Consider the following 24,580-nt stretch of genomic DNA (forward strand, 5'->3'; position numbering starts at 1 on the left):
GCTATCACCGCGGATCCATAAAATTCAGGCTCTGAATGTGAAGGAGGGGGCTAAATGTGGAAGTTTATGTATTGCAATTTATTTTTTTTTTTAAATCAGCAAGGTAGAATTAAAGTAAAGGATTCAGCTTCTAAAGAACATTCATTTTAGATACCATGAAGTGGTTTGGTATTTCCTGATTCTGTTTAGTACAATTGTGGTACCACAAGTGATATGTGGTTGAGATGTATATTTTGTGACGCCAGGGCAACGTTAACCTACACATTCCGAGGGTGAGATAGCTTTTCCTGGGCCAAGCACGGGGACAATGATGACACAGATGCAAGGTTACAGATAACTATCTTTACTGAGGCAGGAATTGTTAAATCTGTCACATTACAGACTTTGGTGCAGAGGGAAGTGCAGAGTAACCTAGGAAAGCCTGCTGCTTTGCTGGGATTTGTAGTTGCTGATGCTGCAGACTTGAGATTAATGACAACCCATACTGAATTAGAGACTTTAGTTTGACTGACTGAAGACTATTTTTCCCCGAAGTTCTGTGCTTACCGCCAGTGCTTGGGCTTCCTAAGAGGCATGGCTGCAGATTTTGGATTTCTTCTTCTTAGGCCTCCTCAGACTTGTCCACACGATACCTCGGTTAGAGTACAACTGACTCAGGCTGGCACTTGACTGAGACTAAAAAGCTCCTCTCCCCCTACTCTACTTAAGGGCTGTTTTAGGGGTACCCCATTGTTGTGTCAGGGTCACCTGGTCAACTGTGCCACAATCCTTTAAGAAGACGGTACACAATTAAATATAACATAACATAGGAATACGTCACAGTGCAACAGAATAAACTATGGAGCAGTGGGCCCAGCACAGAGACAACAGGGATGCCCGAGGCAATCTTTAGCCCACAGGACGACATCCTGTGCTGGGACACCACACAATCACATGTCAGTTAGCAAAATGAAGGCCTCGATAGAGGTGTAACATAGTAAAAAAAAAAGTAAAAGTCCATCAAGTTCAACCTAAAACCCTACTGTGTTGATTCAGAGGAAGGCAAAAAAAAAACAAAAAAAAACAACATGAGGTTGATGCCAATTGCCCCATGACATGAGGAAAAAATCCTTCCAGGCCCCTTTATGGCACCAGAATAAGATACCCCCCTGTCATGGCTACTGGCCTAGATATAAAAAGATCACTGGAAAGATCTCTGTACTGTCCATTCAGCTATTAAACAGAGTTTGAAAGTTGCTCTAAGAGGTCCTCTCCGCTTTGGAAGGACCAAAATGTGTGGTGGCACCGTAAGAACATTTTAAACTTGTTACTAGGGATGAGCACGCCTACTAAAATTTGTTTCGGGAGGATTCTGATTTGATGGCTGATTTTGATTCAGACAGGAGCAGGAACCTCTGTCAAATGACTGGAGTCCCTGCTCCTCTATAATGAACAGCGAGGCAGTTACTTCATGCTTTGCCACTTTGCTAATATTTGTTAGGCCAGGTGCTTGACCCCATAAATGAAAAATCCTCCATGGTGATATCCTGTAGAAGCTCTGAGGGGCACCTTACATAGTTGCATACTTCAGAGACAACCAGGGAGTAAAATGGAAGTGCTGGGGAGCAGAACAGGTAGGACCTATTCTGCACCCAGGACAACCCTTTTAATAGAGTCTAGATACTGAGATGGGAAGTGGCATCACAATCCTTTCTTAGATAACTCCACCACTTCCTTTTCCATTTTTTTTCTTAAAAGTACACCAAATCTAGAAATGCATAATAAAAATAAAGAGGGTTAATATTAGGGGGTTCCTGTCACCTCCTATTAAGATTGGGACTTGACAGGGGTGTCCTTTAATACCTATTTAAATTGTATTGGTGTTAGAGCTTTACTATTTGATTTGAAGTGCACCATAAATATATTCTCTACGCGGATAACATTCTCCTTTATTTGTTCTTTAATGTCACTCTCAAATTTACATCGGGTGTACTGGACGATTTTTCTTGGGTTCCAGACTCTCACACAGGTGAATGCGCCGTCCATTTCTATAACGCTGCGCCACAAAAGCCTCAGTGAGTGCTCACTCCCTATGCTTACCGGCTCATAGGGAGTGCATGGTAATAAAGGCAGAGGGAGAGAGCGCTCACTGAGACATCTCTTGTACAGAATATTATAGATGGATGGAGTGTGCGCTAAGGGCCTGTGTGTCCAGCGCTGGCGTAAAAGAGATGCGTGGTGGATAAGTAGCTGATCACAGGGGGTTCCACCGCTTGCACCCCCTGCAATCTCCGCTGTACTCTGGTCTCCTCAGAGCTCCTATAGAAATGAATGTAGCGTGTGGCGTCTACCGCACGCACTCCTCACTCAGAGCCGGGTCCCGTTCTGGAGATCGGGAGCAGTCAAACCCCCCCGTGATCAGCTACTGTTCCCCTATCCTGTTGATAGGGGATAAGTTAAAGGTGTACTCAATCCACAGACATCTTATGCCCTATCCAAAAGATAGGGGATAAGATGTCTGATCGTGTGGGTCCCACCGCTGGGACCCCTTACGATCTCCATGCAGCACCAGTGCCGCACCTGGCATTCTAAACAATATGTTTAGTACACTAGGTTTCCATGGCCAGAGGCCACTCCACGCCCCCTCGCCCCCTCCATTCATTTACCAGCAGTGGGACCCCTGCAATCAGACATCTTATCTCCTATCCTTTGGATAGGGGATAAGATGTCTGTGGGCAGAGCACCCTTTTCCTTTTGAATGCAGTACCCCTTTAAGAGGGAATTTCCGCATGACTGTTGCACTTTAATGATAATGTTCCATTAACTCTCACGTTTAGATAAACTTGATGTATTTTTTAGGCTTTCTGATTTCCTGTACATTTCTGTGTTTCTTGTCTGAGTTTGTTTGGTTTCTGCTACCTCTGGTCGCTGGGATCTTGTTTCATTGATCCAAATAAAGCTTTATCTGCAAATTGTAAAAATAAGTTCTTTTTAATGCACAATTCATTTTTGTAATGATAGTATTACCAAAAAATTTACACAATAAATTTATCCTATATCTTAACAGAAAATCAAAGTCCAAGTGGCAAACAAATGGGAGAAAATTTAGATTTTAATTAAATGTATTCCCTGGATTTTTCCGGCCTCTACTTATCTTGCCTGCCTTCCACCCACATAGCATTTTTTTTATTATACATCGTATAAACAATTTACATTTTACAACTAAGTATTGACAAATTGTCGTTGTGGAGGAATTATGCTGAAGAAACGTTGGCAGTCTACAAGAAGCTGTGCAACTCAATACCCCCGTGAACAACAAGTAATTGCTTTCTAAACTCCATGAAGAATTCAGTTTAGCAATACAGAATATTAGATATGTTGTAATTACTTTTCTTTATATCAGTATTTTAGACTCATTTTCTTGTACTGTTTATTGCTTTCATTGTTTCATATTTTCACTCTCTCTGGAAATGTTTCTTATTTTTTCTACCAGTTGTTATACAGTTCTTATGTAATGGTAGAATGAGGGTTAGGCAAATTAGGGAGAGAAGGCTTTTATCTTGGGTACCATATTGGGTGTAAAGAGAGAGAGACGGCGCCAAGAGAGAGGTTGCCAGCTAAGCCTGTACTTGTATGTTATACATAAAGATGAGTAACCGAACTCACAGAACACTAGTTCAGTCAGAAATTTGCTAGATGTTTGGTACAACTAGAACATGAACTTCGGATGGTTCGGTTTGGCAGAACCTGCTATAATAATAGCTAAAATAATAACAGCCACTAGAGATGAGCGAACTTACAGTAAATTCGATTCGTCATGAACTTCTCGGCTCGGCAGTTGATGGCTTTTCCTGCATGAATTAGTTCAGCTTTCCGGTGCTCCGGTGGGCTGGAAAAGGTGGATACAGTCCTAGGAGACTCTTTCCTAGGAATCTATCCACCTTTTCCAGCCGACCAGAGCACCTGAAGGCTGAACTAATTTACGCAGGAAAAGTCATCAACTGCCGAGCCAAGAAGTTTGTGACGAATCAAATTTACTGTAAGTTCGCTCATCTCTAACAGCCACATTGCTGAAAGGGAAAAGAAGGAAAACCTTGGTGAATCCCATCATGCTTTTCAAACAGCTCTCCCAGCCAATCAGGAGGCAGTATACGGGTGATGTCAGAGTCACAATAAAAGCATATACACATAGCTTCAGTGGCCACTTTAGAGATGGCAGGTGTTAGGTGAAGATTTCTGTGAGGGACAGTGAGCAGTGAATAATACAGATAGGAGTAGGAGCTACATATACAATATTTGTAGTTAAGCACCAGAGAGCATTCTGCTTCTGTTCTGTCAATGCAAACAGTGTACTACTTGAAAGTTAAGTGTAACAGTTTTTTTTTATAGTTTTGCAGTAGTTGTGAAAAAGCCACATAGAGAGTTTTGTGTCACTTTTGTTTATAGGATGACAATTCTGTTTATCTGCCCTAAAATAGGAATAATTTTTTGGCATCTTGAATAACACTACTGTTATTTAGGGCATCTAGGGCTATTGGTGAAGTACAGGTTTAGACAGAACTAGTTTGTGCAGAACAAGAATTTTTTGGGACTTTGGCAAACTGAAAGATCTGATCTTTTGAAAAGTTCTCTCATCTTTAACTATTATAAATAGTTTGATGGGGAAACGGGATGACAAGATGTTATTGACAAGATGTTACTTGCCAACATATAAAATGTATGCTCATCATAAGTTAATGGCAGTAACCACAATATTCAGAAGCAGCCCTGCTCTAGATCCAATAAACCGGTGAATGCTACCATTTAACCCTTTTATGCTTTGATCGATACTGATCATAGAATACATAGATAAGGACTAAAGACAAAGGGAGCACCACTTAATTGCAAGGAATCCCTGTGACGCATTAGAAGGCCCCTCCTGCTACTGTCAGCAGGCCCAGCTCTAGCGGTGGGAGGCGGCACCACTGCGTTTACTAATCCCCCCCCCTCCTTCATCACAACCTCTAAACCCCCTAATTTGACACCCTCCCAACCCCAGCACAGGCACCTACGTCTTCTCCTAGTGCCTGCAGCAATGGGCATCCATGGTTGTGGAAGCTGGGGAGCCAGAAAGTCTCTGAGCTCTGCCTCTGATACGGAACCTGATCAGCTACAGGCCTCGGTGCTAAGCTCCCTTCATGTCGGCCACAGGTGAGGAGGAGGAGGATGATGGGGGGGTATGTATGATGTGTGTGTATATGTATGATGTGTTTATATGATTGTGTTTGTATGATTGTGTATGATTTGGTGTGTGTATGGTTATGTGTTTATGATTGTGTGTGTATGATTGTGTGCATATGATTGTCGGTGTATGAGTATGATTGTGTATGTGTATGATTGTGTGGGTGTATGATGTGTGTGTATGTATGATTGTGTGTGTGTATGTATGTTGTGTGTGTATGTATGTGTGTGTGCGTATGCATGGTGTGTGTATGTATGATAGTGTATGTGTATGTATGATGTGTGTGTATGTATTGTGCGTGGGAATGGGGGGGGGGAGTCCAGAGGTGGCGCATGCATGTGTGTGCATGTATGATGTGTATTATTATGCGTGGGGAGTGTTTGTGTAATGCATATATGTGTGTGTGTGTATAGGATTTGTGTATGCATGATAGATGTGTGCAATGTATGTAATGCATGTATGATGTGTGTGTACGTATTGTGTGGGGGGGGAGGGACGTCCGGATGCAGCGTGTGTTTGTGTATGTATGTGTGTCTATGTATAATGGATGTGTGTTTGTGTATGTTTGGTGTATGTGTGAGCGTATGTATGATGTCTGTATATATGATTGCTGCTGCTACTAGTACTACACCTACCAAAAGGGGGCTGCTACTACTACTACTTCCTAGGGGAGTGGCTGCTACTTTCTAAATGGGGGCTTCTTCTACTGTACACCTTTCAGGTACGCTCAACGGGTTTGTTAAGCCATAGTCTGATCCTGGTGATCTGGGGAAGACGTGCACTGTACAGTATAATGCACCTTTTAGTTTTCTGCTTATATGAAAATGACAACCCATACCATGCATTAAAATATAATTCAGTTCCTCATAATGGAGGAAAATGGGGTTGTAAGGAACTGAATTAGATTTTAATGCATGGTATGGGTTGTAATCTTCATATAAGCACAAAACTAAAAGGTGCATTATACTGTACAGTGCACCTTATGTTCACTACCAAGAGGAACACAATTAGATTTTAATGCATGGTTGTAGCAGTAATCTCAATACTACCTGCCATTCAATAGAATAGTTGCAGTGGTCTCCAAACTGCGGCCTTCCAGCTGTTGCAAAACTACAACTCCCGGCAGCAGCAGCCCCTCTCTCTCCAAATCTCCCACAGGCAGTCATTGGCTCCAGCAGCAGTTGGTTACAACAGAAGGGAAATGTTAAATTAAAGGGGATAGGAGAGGTCAGTCAGGGGGAGAGAAAGACAGGTATTTAAAGGAACGATCCCCGACATGCCCCCTGCATCTATATTGGAGAGCCGAAGATACAACTCTTATCTTCAGTAATCTCATAGAAATACATGAATGGGGTACTTCAGCCACCGGTTTGTGCGGGGGGTCAACACTACTCCTTTCATGGTCCTGGTGTGGAGGTATTACTTTGGAGATCATTCTCCCCAGGGCTGCAGTAAATTGTCCCATGTGGGCTTCAATGGGTGGGGTGGCTGAAATGTGGGAGAGAGAAAAGTTAACTTACACTTACAAACAAGGGATTCTGGGACTTGCAGTTGAAGGGAAGGATCTCCAACAGGAAATAGCCATTTCACAAAAAGAAAGCAGCAGTGTTTTGGTAGACTCACAACACAGACATTAAGCCCAAAAACAAGCACGGATCCTTCCTAAGCATGTCCATTACTGTCTGGCAGGTAAGTACTAAAGTCACCTTATATGGATAGCCCCTTTAAGTGGCCGAGGGTAAAGCTCAGTGGGCTCCAACACCTAGCTTGCATATCTATTTAAACTTTGATCTCTCAGCACTGGAGGGGTCACTTAACTACTGAGAGGTATATATGGATTCAAGGTCAAAAGCCCTATATAGTGATGCCCTTACTTTGTACCCTCCAAGCCTGTTGACAGGCCAGAAGATGTGCATCATTACACATGAAATGTTTGCGTTTGCAGGAATTAAGAGCTTGGTATCATAAAACGCAAAGCTCTGACCAGTATAAAGATAAAGTTGAAAAAAAAATCAGCACACATTTTTGAGCTTTATATAAAAAAAAGCTTTTTTACGTAAAAGTGATTTTCTTTCAATTTCAAATGGCCGAATATTATGTCCATGATCAAATAAAACAATAGTAAATACTAGACCGGAACAAGTTATGTGTTTCAGGTGGCCTAACGTTCTTTGGTCTTCGTCATACTTGAACAACTGGAACTGGAGTTACAGGGTGAGAAAGTTCTCAGGAGTCATCTATAGCTGATGGATTATGTATTTCGTATCACTGTCATCATGGACACTTTTCTGGAGTATCACATAAAACTTCTACCAGTGGTTGCACAGAAAAATTATCTTTCGAGATAGAGGATAAGTTTTACAGATACCAAAATTGGGGCTTCCGCCTCTGAGGTGTGACGGTGGCCATGACCCAGGGTCTGATGTTAGCAGATGCTCTGTGCTGCGGAGGTCTCTATTATTAATGCAGTTTCTTGAGGATATTAACAGGGCTGTTTATGTATGGAACAGGTGATCTACGGGAAGCTGCGGTGACACCGGAGCATTAATATTCATACCCACAACTCGCTGGGCAAAGCTACATCCGGAGCTCAAAGGAAGATGTTGTCATGGATGTTTTAGAACTTTAAGATGCCTATAAAGGCAAGTAATATCATCTTCCAACTCTGTATTATCATTATTTATGTGGCCCCATGACATCTTTACAGTTCACTGCTCACTGCTCGGGGGAGATGTCCTGGAAAATGGCTTATATGGTGAAACAATATTAATAAATCTCTATTTCTCCTAGATTTAAATATTATGTATACTATGTAAGTCATTTATTAATACAGAGGTATTTCCTTCAAATACTTCTTTTTTTGCCTTCTATGTATGTTGCTTTTGCTTTATTTCCCTTGATTCTTGTATCTACCTATGATCCCTAAAATAGTTTGAAGCTGACAAATATAATAATATAATATGAAATAACAAATTACTGGAAATTAACTGATGAAGATCAGACATTGCTTGTGAATTGTGGTTCAACAGAAAGCAAAATAATTGTAATGGGTCACGGCAGGTGGTGGATCCTCTGGGCCTGTGTGGATGACGACATGAGCGTGCCAGGGAGCGGAGTCTAAGGTGCCACTGGTTTTCAGTAGAGCCCGCTGCAAAGCGGGATGGTCTTGCTGCGGCAGGCGGGACACAGGTCGCTACCCCTTGCACAACTCGTCCACACAGGTAGCTGGGAGGGGGCATGGCACAGAAGGAGACTGGCAGGACCTGGCAAGATGGCAGAAGATCAGGGCAGGTAACACAGGTGTGGGGTAGGTAAGGTAGAAAGGAACAGGTACACGGTAAAAGGAACATGGGACTTTCACTATGGCACTAGGCAACCAAAGATCTGGCCGGGAACCAAGGGAGGAGCTGATATTTAAGGACAGGGGACAGGTGTAGACACTTGATTAATTGAGCACTGGCCGTTTAAGTGAAAGAGCTCTGGCACACGCGCGCCCTAGCTAGAAGGCGGGGATACGCGCACGAGGGCTGCGAGGACACAGAGAGGTGGAAGACGAGGGAGGTGATTGAGGGGCAGGGATTCGCATGGGGGCACATCCCGCGATGCAAATCCCAGCCCTGCCAGCAGAAGGGACATAAACAGAGAGCGCTCATGGCCGGCGTGTCCAACCGGAATGCAGGTGTTACAGTACCCCCCGCCCTTTGGTCTCTCCCTCTTCTTTAGAATTCAGAGAGTTCCCCACTACATGAGACCAGGGGGTTTAACAGGCACAGAACATATTACAGGGGGAATAAGACAGTGATCTTGGCAATATTGTCCCCAACAAGTGATTTCACCAGATTTTTAGTCAAGTTGTGGAGAATGAAGTTGAAGCCAAGGAAGACCAAGAAGAAGCTCCGAAGTACAATGGGGTAGCACATAGAACTCAATTTTTTCCTTATGCAAATTTCCTACTTGCATGACGAGGAGTTCCGTGCGAAATTGCACCTTACAGTTCAGATTTTGTCCATTAACAGAAAAGACTTGGAAGATGGTGTTTATGGACCTGGGAGGCACCAATGAAGTTACCAGGGGCACCAGAGTCCTGGCAGATGAAAATACTTGAACCGGAGTGGTCAAGCAAGGAGAGGTAATATTAACATCTAGGGAAGCCACTCCTACTTGTCCACGTTGAGAGCGTTCTCCCGGATGCGGAGGACGTATAGAAAAGTCTTTGAGAAAGTGCTCCGGACTGGCACAATATAAGCACAAATTCTCATTGGGTTGATGGGATTTTTCCTGCTGCGTTAAGTTAAAATGGTCCACTTCCATAGCCTCTTCGGCAAGAGGCTAAGTAGAGAGTAGGGGTGGATGTTGGAACACAGGGGCCAGATGAGGTAAACACAGTGTTCGGGCAGGTTCTTTATCCAATGGAAGTTCCTCCTGCCTCTCGGCAAAACGCACATCAATTCGAGTGGCTAAATGGATAAATTTGCTTAGGTTAGCCGGAGAATCTCGTGCAGCGAGAGCATCCTTGATTTGAGAGGAAAGTCCTTTTTTTAAAGGTAGCACACAAGGCCTCGTCGTTCCAAGAAAGTTCAGAGGCAAGAGTGCGGAACTGTACCGCGTAGTCACCAATGGAGGAGTTCCCTTGGCAGAGGTTCAGTAGAGCCATATCAGCAGAGGAGGCTCGCGCGGGTTCTTCAAATGCATTGCAGAATTCTGCAAGGAAGGCTGACAGGTTCAAGGAGACCGGATCATTACGATCCCAGAGAGGAGTAGCCCAGGCCGAAGCTTTTCCAGACAGTAGACTAAACACAAACTCTCTTTGAGACTTCTGTGCTTGTCTCCAGGTATCTTGGTTCACTCCTCATAAGATACTGCTCCAGTTGTCTCAGGTGTGAAGGTATCTTCTCTAGACTGCAGGTATCTTGGCCCACTCCTTATAAGATACTACTCCAGCTGTCTCAGGTATAAAGGCATCTACTCCAGAGTGCAGGTATCTTGGCCCACTCCTCATAAGATACTACTCCAGCTGTCTCAGGTGTGAAGGTGTCTTCTCCAAACAGCAGGTATCTTGGTCCACTCGTCATAAGGTCCTGATCCAGATGTTTCAGGTGTGAAGGTGTCTTTTTCAGACTACAGGTATCTTGACCCACTCCTCATAAGATACTGCTCCAGCTGTCTCAGATGAAAAGGTGTCTGCTCATGACGGCAGGTATCTTGGCCCACTCCTCATAAGATTCTGCTCCAGATGGCTTAGGTTTGAAAGTGTCTTCTCCAGACTGCAGGTATCTTCGCCAACTCCTCATAATATACTGCTCCAGCTGTCTCAGATTTGAATGTGTCTTCTCCAGACTGTAGGTATCTTGTCCCACTCCTCATAAGATCCTTCTCCAGACTGCAGGTATCATAGCCCACTTCTCATAAGATACTGCTCCAGCTGTTTCAGATGTGATGGTGTCTATTCCAGACTGCAGGTATCTTGGCCATTCCTCATAATATCCTTCTCCAGCTGTCTCAGGTGTGAAGGTGTCTCCTCAAGTCTGCAGGTATCTTTGCCCACTCCTCAAAAGCTCCTGCTCCAGCTGTCTTAGGTGAGAAGGTGTCTTCTCCAGACTGCGGTTATCTTGGCCCACTCCTCATAAGATAATGCTCCGGCTGTCTCAGGTATGAAGGTGTCTCCTCCAGAATGTAGGTATCTTGGCCCACTTCTTATAAGATACTTCTCCAGCTGTCTCAGGTGTGAAAGTGTCTTCTCTAGACTGCAGGTATCTTGGCCCACTCCTCATAAGATCCTGCTCCAGATTTCTCAGGTGTGAAGGTGTCTTCTCCAGATTGCACATTTCAGCTTTTTTTCAGAGATGTTTAACAGGATTCAGATCGGGGTGCACAGAAGACACTTCACAATAGTCCAGTGTTTGGCACGAATATTTGTAATGTGAATTTTGGAATATAGTGCTATATGTTCGTAATGACGAGTATTCGTGTTTTTTTCCCATGCAAATTTTTATGCAAATTTTCCATGCGAATTGGGGTCTATCACATGGGTCTATCATGTGGGTCTGTTTTTTTTTTGTTTTCACATGCAAATTTTTATGCAACTTTTGTGCGCATGGAAATAAAATGAATGAACATAGCGAATATGCGAATTTCTCGAACATAGGACGAATGATCATCAATATATTCATGAAATATCGCAAATTCGAATATGGCCCCTGCTGCTCATGACTACTTAGCAATTCATGGGTGTTTTTAGCTGTGTTTTGGGTCATTATCCTGTTGGAGGACCCAGGACCTGTGACCAAGCTTCCTGACAATGGGCAGCACATGTCGCTTCAAAATGCCTTGATAGTCTAGAGATTTCATTGTATTCTGTACAGATTCTAGACATCCTGTGGACTCTATTACAATGCCCAGACCCTGCACTATATCTCAAAGATCTGCACTCATTTACAGAGCCTTTACATGGCTCGACCCTCCTGCGGCCCCTTGATGCCATCAGATGTACAGCTGACATTAATAATTTTCTGACCATTCCAATTGGCAGGATCAGCTGACCAATGAGCATTTTTTGTTCACTGGGCCTATTATACAGGACGGCCTGTTCGGAGAATAAATTATCCATGTAACTGGCCCCTGTCTGATCTGTAGAATTCTGCTCAGAAATGTAATTATGCTGCACCCTGCAGACTGCAAAATGTCTGCGGTGGAAAATTCCTCTGCAGAAATTCAATTCAGGAATCCGCTTGGAAATACATTGCCATCTATGGACTGTCTGCAGTGCACAGTTGCATTTGGACTTATGATTTTTCTTACTATGGTGGGGAAACCCATTAAGACCAACATTTAGGCCCAGTAGCATTGTACCTTTATATATATATATATGGAATATGCAAAGCAGCTCATCACACCACCTTCTCAGGTATCATGCCCTAAGATCATCTCAGGCTCCAATTACAAAGTCTCAGAAACTGATTGGGATTTATGCCAACCCAGAATTCTCCCCAGAAGGGAAGAAGACACATCTGCAGACAGCTGTTTCGGGGGGTACTTGCCCCTCGACAGTACAGAGCAGGGTGTTCTTGTTTGGCTATGGGGAGAGGCCTGTGACTAGCTAAAAGGGGCAAGTATTCTCCTTAGGAAGGAGCACCGTTTCCGGTGTAGAACGGAGATTCAAAAAGGCCATTAGCACTCCGCGGGTCTTCTGGGTAAGGAATGTGCAAAGCAGCTCATCACACCACCTTCTCAGGTAGTGTGGTGAGCCACGGTGAATGGCGGGACCATGGGGTGTAGCGGTGTAGGTGGATGGGGCAGATGGTATTAACCACAGGGGCAAGGTGTTATTAACCCCTAAGGTTCGTGATGCCAGAGTGGTTTTGGGGTATTGGGAGCCACCCAAACAATATCTCCGCTATCCCAATGGCTAGGCAGGGAAATGAGAGTCCACGACCAGGTTATGATTTAAAGAAGGCTTTACTGAGGTCAGACAGTTGTTATAGTCTCTACAGCTCGGCCAGAATCCCAGAGAGGTGGCCAGGAACACAGAAGGACCTCGCAGCTTGCTGGGACCAATTATACTTGTAACAGACTTTAGATGCTTGACTAGATTGTAGGCAGTGACAGCAGAAATAGACTTGACTTACTGGAAGTGACTGTAGATTTTAGGCCTTCCAGGTAGCTGGACACTAGCACTGAGACATCTGATCTCCACTGTTCCTCAGAAACAATTATGGTGTAAGAGCAAAAGAGGCAGATTGCAGCACCTCTCTTCCTTATAAAGGGGGGCTGTACCAGAAGCCCATAGGTCAAGCTGCAGGTCATGTGTTTTACTATTGCTCTCTGGGTAACATGTGATAAGTCAAAAGTCCTTTAGACAATTACATTAGTCCTCCAAAGGTCCTTTATACTGGCTATACATTAGTATGCTGACTATACAATAAATAACATTAAAGTAACAGCAGGGGAGACACTGCAGGAGAGCCCTCAGGTCACTGAGGGACTCAACTTAACAGGGCCTAAGTGCAGTGCAGGACCATGTCCTTTACTGGAACATTACAGTAGCATGCCATAACATCAGCTCTGGCTCGAGTTATGAAGTTTCAGAAACTGATTGGGATTCATGCCAAGCCAGAATTCTCCCCAAGAAGGGAAAAATACCCATTTGCAGACAGCTGTTTCGGGGGGGGGGGGGGGGGGGGGGGGGGTCGCCCCTCGTCAGTACAGAGCAGGGTGTTCTGGCTTGGCTGTGGGGAGAGGCCTGTGACTAGCTAAAAGGGCAAGTATTCTCCTTAGGGAGGAGCACCTCTTCTGGTGTAGAACAGAGATTCAAAAAGGCCTTTAGTACTCCGTGGGCTTTCTGGGTAAGGAATATGCAAAGTAGCTCATCAAGCCACCTTCTCAGGTAGCATGCCCTAAGATCAGCTCTGGCTCCAGTTATGAAGTCTCAGAAACTGATTTGCATTTATGCCAAGCCAGAATTCTGCACAGAATGGAAGATGAGAGGCAGTCACTCTAACAGGGAGCAACTTCATGAGGCAGTTAGGATCTAGGCCCATCATCAAACTGCTGTCCTGTCTCATCTCCTTCATCAAGGTTCCCAACACTCTAAGTACAATCCTGGGCACCCTCTAACCTCCGCTCCACAGTCTAACCCTATCCTTTACCCTTCTATCCCAAGACTCACTAACCCCCTTTCACCCCTCTCTATCAAGACCCTGCATTAATCCCTTATATCCCTGTTGACTGTATCAAGCACTGACCCTCTCATTGCTATCACAAACTCCTATAGCCTTAGAGACAGAAAGCTGTTCTGGATTGAGTGCTTGTGTGAGTGTATTGGTGCATAATTAGGTGGGCGGGTAAGACATTGTATTGGGTTAAATTGTAATGTAACTAGTAAAATGTTAATGTATTGAAGTTGTCTTTGTTGTATACACTGAGAAACAGTAATAGTATACAGATATATTTATATATATATATATATATATATATATATATATATATATATAGCTAAAGTTATATAGTATATTTAGAGTGTATTAGTGAATAAACCTTTGTATTATTAACCCTGTGTTGGGAATAATTTAAACCGTACAATTTACATAGGGAAACAAGAGTAAGTTGTTAACACTAGAAAAGGAAGGAAGGAGAAATAGTTTATAATATTTATATCAATACTTATACACATCCTTTCACATTTTCTTCCTCTGTGAAAGGATGATCCAAAGTCAGAACACCCTGCTCTGTACTGAGCAAGCACCCCCCGAAACAATTGTCTGCAGATGGGTCCTCTGCCATTCTGGGGAGAATTCTGGCTTGGCATAAATCCCAATCAGTTTCTGAGACTTCGGAACAGGAGCCAGAGCTGATCTTAGGGCATGATACCTGAGAAGGTGTGTGATGAGCTGCTTTGCATATTCCTTACCTAGAAGAAAGCCAGTGGAGCGCTAATGGCCTATTTCAATTTCCGTTCTACATCGGAAGCAGTGCTCCTCCCTAATACTTGCACAATATATACATATATATATATATATATATATATATATATATATATATATAGATTAGTTAGGAGTAGCCGTATTAGTCCAGTGATGCAAAAAGCAAAATCATCGGTAGTTGCAGTATCTTGTAATACCTTTTTTATTGGACTAACAAGATTATGTAGAGAAGCTTTCGGGATTCCTCCCTTTATCAAGTCATAAGCATTTCTGAGCTCACAAGGAGAACACACAGGTTCTATCTCACAAAATATGCAGGGGTTAAAACAACATTAGTGGAGAATGGAAATTAAGTTGGGCCATAAATTGTATAGCAATAGGACGATAGATACAGATAAGGATGAGGAGGGGGAGGGGGCTGGAGAGCAGAGGTGAGAATGGTGGTTACGCTGGACAGACAATTTTACTATAGAGCCATAGACTGAAGATAAGACTAGACAGGGGAGGGGGAGCAGGGGTGTGATTGACATATTGGCATATTGGTTTGATGATATACATTGAAGTCAATCAGATTGGAGAAAAGCATGTGGGATGGCTTTCCCTTGGCCTTTTTTTTGTAACCCTCCCCCATTCAACTTAACTTTAAAATTACATCTATATATATATATATATATATATATATATATATATATATATATATTATATATATATATATACAAGGGAAAGCCATCCCACATGCTTTTCTCCAATCTGATTGACTTCAATGTATATCATCCAACCAATATGGCAAAAAAGAAAACATGATACAAACTGCATATGTAGTCTGCATATGTAATCCAGAAGGTTTATGATTGGCGCTCAGCGAGGTAATGTGTAGCACTTACTGGGGCAGATGTCATTGCCTGAAGGCAAAGACAAAGTTGTAAATCAGAAAGTGTCTTTAAATATGAGTTCCCCATGTGTCAGTGTCAGATACATTTCCTAGAAAACCAATCACCGAGCATTGTTCCAGTTACATTGTCAAGTGATAAATATGTCGAGGCTGTACGTGACTGTGGACAATGCTGGCGGAGGGAAAAATTTATTATTTATTCAGAAAAGAAAGATACAAAGAATAATGGATACAAATATAGGTGATAGGATAAATAATGTATTTGAGATTGTATGGGGGAGTAAACCTTATTATTCCCACATAAAAATGTATGTACAGTATATAATGTTACTCTATAACATCTCTGTACATGTACACTCTCTGTACATGTATACTGCAATGTTGTATTATAACTCCCATTTTTTTTTCTTACATGTTAGCCCTTGGATTTTGGTCGGATGGGCCGCTGTGTTAGCACCTGAATTATCTGTCGGTCTTACTGGGCACCAGAGAGAAACAGAGGGAGGCACCATTTTGCAGAGGAAGGTGTTATTGTCAGTGCAGGCCATAAAAGAGTCCTACTATGATGTAGAGGTGTTCATTTTGGTGCTGAACATTGTGCCACAACATTGGTAGAATGGGCAAATATGAGTTTCTACAAGGAAGTGTTTTAATGAGGAGAGAGTGATGTATGACCGCATGAGGTGCCCGCTCTAGATATGTGATTCAGCTACCAAGGGGTGAGAAGAAACAATGGATGCTTTTCTATTGGCCTGTCCTGTAGCCACCTTGAGACTGCTGGTGTGACAAAGACAGGGACCCAGGCACTGCTAGAAACAGAGAATCACATTGATGGAGAGGAGCTGCACATCAAGGCCTGAGGGGCATCACAGAAGAGAAGCCAGGGAGCTTAAAAAGGGAAATTCTGTGAGAGACTGTTAATAATTGTGAGTTATTGCTGGGATATCAGTGCTAGGAAGGCCCCAGGATTAGGGAGATTGCAGATGTGTTCACAGTGTTGTCTCCTGAATGTAACTACCATTCCCCACTTTCTAATGTCATCATCTTACTCTGTAACACATTCCTAACGTAAAAAAAGCAGAGTTCCCACAGTTTGATTAGTGAATCGAGATGGCACAGGGAGAAGGCAAATCCAGGGAGTGTAGACTGTACGGGGTGTAATTGGCCCCATTCTTTAATGTTTAGACTGATTAAAGGAGAAGTCTCATAGTGAAAAATGTATCCCCTATCTGCAGGAACATGTTTTAGATTGTGGGAGGTCCAACCACCCCAGCTCACCCTGGGAGTGATGTGTCACGCACTCCGCCTGAATCTCGCACCACCACACCCCCTTCAGATATCTCTAAGGGAGAGTCGAAGATAGCCGAACTACTCTCCCATAAAGTTACATGGAGAGAGTGTGCCGGCCCCCACTATGGAAAGGGGTCATGATACGTCACTCTTGGGGAGAGCCGGGTCTACTTGCAGGAGATCGCGGTCAGATTCACCGCAATATAAAACTTATCCCCTATCCTGCGGTTTTCACTTTGACGTACCTCCTTTAAACCAGCTTGTTTCTTAAATTTGGCTATGACACGCCTATATATCCACATGACCACAGCCAATCACTGTCTTTATTGGTTGTTTGCACATATAATCACTGACTTCAAAAGTGACATGGGTATAAAAGTTGACATTGTTGCAACAAAGGAAAGAAAACCCAGCAGGAAAGCCATACCTTTTCAACCGGCAGCTATTCATATTGTTTCTGATGTGTTCGTTCTGAAATAGAATTAAGATGGTTGAAAACTCATCAGCTAAAACAGGTAAGCACATAGCATACCCTGTATGATCTTACATTGGTAAACAAGCAGGCTGAAAAAGGCTCCCACGTCTGATCCTGCCTGCTAGAGTATACATGTGAAAAAAAGCACTTAGATTTTTTTTTTTACAGTTGCCAATAAAGTACAGCATAGACTATTATTAATGAATAATTTAGAGGTTCTTGTGTATGCCTTGTATTACCTGTTTTAGCTGATGTGGCAGGCATGAGTTTTCAGCCATCTTTATCTATTTCAGAACTGAAATGATTTTCTCATGCTGCCTACATTTCCAATGATACCTCTGGCCTTGCTGAGAGAGGGGGTGGAGTCTCTTCACTGCAATTCTCCTAATTAATCCAACCTAATCACCTTGGCTAGACCTCAGAAACCAGAAGCCTAAATACATGAGACTTATAAGTGAAGTGAATTTGAAGTCTTCCAATTATGTGCAGTTTTTATGCATTTTGTTATCCAAAGTGCCTTTTTTTAGAGAATCATTGCCATGAGGAGAAATTATTTGACCTATAATCGTAATTGAGGTGTTTTATGAAGATTTGAAGTCTTCAGGAGCTGAACTGTTAAAGGACCTTACCCACATAAGTGAGTGACTGCCGGCCTGGTGTGGGGGGACGGGGATGGGAGGGTGCTGTTGTTACTAAAATTTTTACAAAATGTGTGCAATTGTGGTAAATAGCACACAACTTTATTTGCCTCATGCACATGTCAGAACTGGAGATGAGCGAATCAAATCTGACAATTCTGAATTTGTTACGAATTTCATGAAAATTCCATTTAGTGTGGTCCAGGCTCCAGGGCATCTAAAATAGCCGATCCACATGTGAGGACAAGGGGCAGGAACTCTGGGAAGGTGGGACCAAGGGTAGGCGGGATGACCCAGAATCACATTCAGTATACAGCTATCAGCAGCCAGTCACCCCTGTGATGTCAAATTCTGGAGCCAAATGTGCCAGGGGGAGAACAACTGCTTTGCGGAAGCCTACCTTCCCGGCAGGTAGTAGAACAGGGGTTCTTGGAGATGGCGGCAGTAACAGTCAATTAGTGCGGACTGTTGGTGGGAAGATCAGCTACTCGGCAGTGTGGCAGTTTTTCATCAAGCATCCGGAGGAGGTTCACGTAGCCACATGCAAGATATGTTGGCAGAAGGTGAAGCGTGGCCAGGGTCCCGCTGTCTGCTTTCTGTTTTAATGTGCCCTGCATGGCACACGTGTATTATCTGGTGTTCCTGAAGTGTTCTCCCCATTTGCAAGACATCCTAACAATGGGAAGAAAACTTTGCATGCACTTCAGCCACTCGTACACCACAAAGCACGCCCTCCTTGAGCTGCAACCTCATAAGGGTATCACCCAACATAGTCTGATTTGCGACGTTGCCACACGTTGGAATTAAACCCTCCATATGTTGGACCGACTATACGAACAGAGAAAAGCTATCACAAATTTCTTGATGATCCAAGCGGATATGGTAACTTCAATGTGAACCAGTGGCAGCTCATACATGACACCTGCTGTTTGCTCAGGCCCTTTGAGGAAGCCACATTATTAATCAATCGCCCAGATTACAGGATGAATGATGCCATTCCACTGCTTCATCAACTACAACACGCGTTGGAAACGATGACTGGTCAGGGCAATGGTGACGTGGCACCTACATCTCACGGCCACATGAGCCCAGTGGGGGCTGAACTGGAGGAGGGGCACAGTGGAGCAGTTTACATTTCGCAAGATGGGCGGTTTTTCTAGTCATCTGACAGGTGAGGAGGAGCAGGAGCAGCCAGAGGAGCTAGAGGGTTATGAGGAAGGTGAGACAGAGGACCCAGACACACCATGGCAGTATGCAGTGGAGATGGAGGCTCACTTGCTTGCTTAGTGACTGCCAAATAGTCACAATTCAGCAGCAGGATGAATTCTGGCTCTCCACCTTATTGGACCCTCGCTACCACCACAAAATGGTTGCCTTTTTTATGCCCACTGAGAGGGAGGACCAACTGACCTACTACAGAGACATCCTACGCAGTCAGTTGGTCGATGCCTATCGGCGCCATCGTCCATCCTCTCACAGGTCTGACTCGGGGAGCCCTCTGCGCTAACCTTCCACTGCCATGGCTGCGCTCACCTTCCACCGCCTGAGTCTACAGTCGCTGATGAGTACTTTTCTTCCCCCGCATATTGAAGCAACTCATCAGCAGCAGGTAGACCTGGAGCAGTACCTGAACCAGCAGGTGGTGGCATACCTTGATATGCCCATGCCAACTCACCTTAAAGATCAACTGGACTTCTGGGCAGCCAAAGTTGATTTGTGGTCACAACTAGCAGAGTTTGCCCTGGAAAAGCTGTCCTGCCCGGCCAGTAGTGTGCCATCAGAGTGGGTGTTTAGTGCGGCGAGGGCCATAGTCACCTCAAGGAGAATGTTACGCCGAGCGTTCATCTCCGTGCAGCGGCCCGGTCAGACCCGCTGACCGGGAGCGCTGCACTAGTGTCACCGGTGGGGATGCGATCCACGTAGCGGGACGCGCCCGCCCGCGGGTCGCATCCCAATCTCCTCACCTGCCCCGTCCTCTGTCTGCTCAGTCCCGGCGCGCGCGGCCCCGCTCCCTAGGGCGCGCGCGCGCCGGCTCTCTGAAATTTAAAGAGCCAGTGCGCCATTGATTGGCGCCTGGCCCAATCAGTACCTGCACCTGTGCCTTCCTTATAAAAACCCACTTCCCCTTCCTGTCATCGCCGGATCTTGTTGCCTTGTGCCCTGTGAAAGTGTTTAGTGTGTTCCCAAGTCTGTGTTTCCAGACCTTCTGCTGTTGCCCCTGACTATGATTCTTGCTGCCTGCCCTGACCTTCTGCTACGTCCGACCTTGCTCTTGCCTTGTCCCTTTGTACCGTGCCTGTCTCAGCTGTCAGCTGGGGTTGAGTCGCTATCGGGTGGAACAACCTGGGGGTTACCTGCCGCTGCAAGTCCATCTCGCTTTGCGGCGGGCTCTGGTGAAAACCAGTAACCCCTTAGACTCCGTTCCCCTGGTACGGCCCACATCATCACCCCACTGACACAGAGGATCCACCACCAGTGTCCTCGCTGCATACCAGTCCGGATCCTGACAGAGAACCTATCTGTCTACGAAAAATGTGGAGAGACTGAACTTTGTGAAGATGAATCAGGCATGGATCAGCCAAGATTTCCACCCACCAATGCCTGAAGCATCAGAGTAGATTGACCATGGTGCCACACCAACACTTCACAAGTATGGATAGTGCTAAACAAATTTAAGGCGCTGCTCCCCAGTAACAAGCATTCCTCTGCATAAGACCTTTTTTCACCCACCTTCGTCACCGGGTACTGGTATTGCCACCGACTCTGTGAGGGGGTAATTTTCAGGTCTCCTGATGCTGATGCTGCCACCTCCAGGCTGTCTCATTCTGCCACCATATGGTCTCCTAATGCTTCCGCAAACTCCAGGCTGTGCCATTAAGCCACTATATGTTCTACTCATGCTGCCGTACTCCAGGCTGTGCCATTCAGCCACTATATGGTCTCCTCATCTGCCACCAACTCTAGGCTGTGCCATTCAGCCACTATATGTTCTATTCATGCTGCTGCCAACTCCAGGCTGTGACATTCAGCCACTTTATGTTCTACTCATGCTGCCACCAGTTCCAGGCTGTGTCATTGTGCCACTATATGGTTTACTGATGCTGCTGGGCTGGGACGTTACCTACAAATTTGTATTGTAGCACTAGCTAACATAAACCTTCAATTTAAATTTTAAATTCATCTTTTAATCTTAGGGATTGTGAAGCCCTTTGGTCTCCTTTTGCTGCCACCAATTCCAGGCTGTCCTTCTGCCAGATTATGGTCTCCTCATGCTGCTGCCACCTCTAGGTTCTGTGATTGTGCCGCCATGTGACTCCTTGTTGGTTTGTGTTTTGTGGTTTGTGGAATTGCATGCCGAATTGCATGCCACCAAAAATGTTAACACATATTCTCACATTGAAGTGAAACTGGACTTGCGCTTTAAGATATACACTGCTCAAAAATAAAAATAAAGGGAACAATTAAAAAACTCAATGTAACTCCAAGTCAATCACACTTATGTGAAATCACACTATCCACTCAGGAAGCAACACTGATTGACAATCAATTTCACATGCTGTTGTGCAAATGGAACAAACAACAGGTGGAAATTATAGGCAATTAGCAAGACATCCCCAATAAAGGAGGGGTTCTGCAGGCGGAGACCACAGACCACTTCTCAGTTCCTATGCTTTCTGGCTGATGTTTTGGTCACTTTTGAATGCTGGCGGTGCTTTCACTCTATTGGTAGCATGAGACGGAGTCTACAAGCCACTCGAGTGGCTCAGGTAGTGCAGCTCATCCAGGAGGGAACATCAATGTGAGCTGTGGCAAGAAGGTTTGCTGTGTCTGTCAGCGTAGTGTCCAGAGCATAGAGGCGCTATCAGGAGACATGCCAGTACATCAGAAGATGTGGAGGAGGCCGTAGGAGGGCAACAACCCAGCAGCAGGACCTCTACTTCCACCTTTGTGAAAGGAGGAGCAGGAGGACAACTGCCAGAGCCCTGCAAAATGACCTCCAGCAGGCAACAAATGTGCATGTGTCCACTCAAATGGACAGAAATAGACTCCGTGTGGGTGGTATGAGGGCCCGATGTCCACAGGTGGGGGTTGTGCTTACAGCCCAACACCATGCAGGACGTTTGGCATTTGCCAGAGAACACCAAGATAGGCAAATTCGCCACTGGCGCCCTGTGCTCTTCCCAGATAGCAAGCAGGTTCACACTGAGCACATGTGACAGACTTGACAGAGTCTGGAGACGCCGTGGAGAATGTTCTGCTGCCTGCAACATCCTCCAGCATGACTGATTTGGCGGTGGGTCTGTAATGGTGCGGATTGGCATTTCTTTGGGGGGCTACACAGCCCTCCATGAGCTTGCCAGAGGTAACCCGACTGCCATTAGGTACCGAGATGAGATCCTCAGACCCCTTGTGAGACCATATGCTAGTGCAGTTGGCCCTGGGTTCCTCCTAATGTAAGACAATGCTAGACCTCATGTGGCTGGAGTGTGTCAGCAGTTCCTGTAAGAGGAAGACATTGATACTATGGACTGGCCCACCCATTCCCCAGGCCTAAAGCCGATTGAGCACATCTGGGACATCATGTCTTGCGCCATCCAACAACGCCACGTTGCACCACAGGCTGTCCAGAAGTTGACGGATGCTTAAAGGGGTACTCCGCCCCTAGAAATCTTATCCCCTATCCAAAGGATAGGGGATAAGATGTCATATCGCCGGAGTCCCGCTGCTGGGGACCCCGGGGATCGCTGCTGCAGCACCCCGCTATTATTATTGCGCAGAGCGAGATCGCTCTGCACGTAATGACAGGCAATACCGGGGACGGAGCATCGTTACGTCACGGCTCCGCCCCTCGTTGTGTCACGGCCCGCCCCCGTCAATACAAGTCTATGGGAGGGGACGTGGCGGTCGTCACGCCCCCTGCCATAGACTTGCATTGAGGGGACGGGCCGTGATGTAATGAGGGGCGGGGCCATGACGTCACACTGCTCCGGCCCCTGTATCGCCCGTTATTACGCACAGAGCGAACTTGCTCTGTCCAGTAATGATGGCGGGGTGCCGCATCGGCGATCCCCGGGGTCCCCAGCAGCGGGACCGTAGCGATCTAACATCTTATCCCCTATCCTTTGGATAGGGGATAAGATGCCAGGGGCGGAGTACCCCTTTAAGTCCGCCTCATCAGGAGCATGCCCAGGCATTGTAGGGAGGTCATACGGGTACGTGGAGGCCACACACACTACTGAGTCTCATTTTGACTTGTTTTAAGGACATTAGTGTGGTGTAGTGTGGACTGTAGTGTGGTTTTCCACTGTGATTTTGAGTGTGACTCCATATCCAGACCTCCATGGGTAGATAAATTTGGTTTCCATTGATAATGTTTGTGTAATTTTGTTGTCAGTACATTCAACTATGTAAAGATGAAAGTATTTCATACGATTAGTTCATTAATTCAGATCTAGGATGTGGTATCTTAGTGTTCCCTTTATTTTTTTGAGCAGTGTATTTCCCCCCTCCCTCCTTTACTCCCTCCCAACTGTATCACAAAGTGTTTTAAAGTAAACCAAAAAATAAAAAAGGAAAAGCTAATAAAATGTGGCCATGCGGACTACCTTTTTGAGATGGCAGCCATTTGAAACCATTTAATTTTGAAACCAATTTTCTATTTGAAAGCCAAAAGAGATTTCTGACATCAGGGATATCACATTTTTGCCCTGGGCGCCACTAACAAAATGCAACAGGTTCCCCCTAAGATACGATCTAGAAAGGCGAAAAAATAAATAAATAAATAAATAAAGGCCTGTGAAGCAGTTAATTAAAATCTAACTGAGCTTCACACTTTTACATTAATAAAAGCATAGTCAGCACAGGCTGCAAATTTTTACAAAACTAATATAAGACAAAGTGAATAATTTATCACAAAACAATATTCATTGTGAGCTAAGTATATGCTAATGGGCAAATATTCAATCTACTCAAAATGCTCTGTGTATATTATATATAATATATATATATATATATATATATATATATTTTTTTTTTTTTTTTTTTTTAATGAACAGTGTCTTATTAAGCTGTGAAGTTTATTTATGAAATATCTACTGGAAAAAAACAACAGAAAAAAACGACTTCTATGGCTTTTCCATGTATATACAGTAACTATGTGCTCTTATCCCCTATCTTACTCCCTATCCAAAAATATCTTATCCCCTATCCAGCAGCAGGACCCCTGCGATCTCTGGGCTGGCAGCGGCGGCGGCCGGAACATGGAAGCTTGGAGCTTCCGCGTTTGTGCTGTCATGCAACGCCCCCTCCATTCATGTCTATGGGAGGGGGGGGGGGCGTGACGGCTGTAGTCGCCAGTCATACTGAGTTTGCTCCATGCACACAAGATGTTTTTTGGCGGAGTACCCCTTTACAGGGGCGGATTCTTTTTCAACAGTCCCTTTTTGCTAGAAAATCTCTAGAACAATGTTTCCCAACCAGGGTGCCTCCAGCTATTGCAAAACTACAGCCCCCAACATGCCCGGACAGCCTTTGGCTCTCCGGGCATGATGGGACTATGGTTATACTTTAAAAATAATATATTTTTCTTCTGTTCTTTTAACGTCAGGAGGAACCCTATTAATATAAGTAGAGTAACGAGATGGATCCAAGTGACACAGAAGAGCT

General features: G+C 44.7%; 1 long non-coding RNA gene across 1 annotated transcript; it reads right to left on the minus strand.

The window, feature by feature from the left end:
- Positions 1-2,739: 2,739 nt before the first annotated feature.
- LOC130326561 (uncharacterized) lies at positions 2,740-23,662 on the minus strand. Its single transcript, XR_008871194.1, has 3 exons — positions 23,521-23,662; positions 17,229-17,272; positions 2,740-2,944 (listed from the first exon to the last, which is right to left on the minus strand). It is a non-coding gene; the product is annotated as an uncharacterized LOC130326561 (long non-coding RNA).
- Positions 23,663-24,580: the final 918 nt, after the last annotated feature.

The sequence above is a fragment of the Hyla sarda genome, chromosome 1, assembly GCF_029499605.1.
Source record: "Hyla sarda isolate aHylSar1 chromosome 1, aHylSar1.hap1, whole genome shotgun sequence".
NCBI classification, from domain to species: Eukaryota; Metazoa; Chordata; class Amphibia; order Anura; family Hylidae; genus Hyla; species Hyla sarda.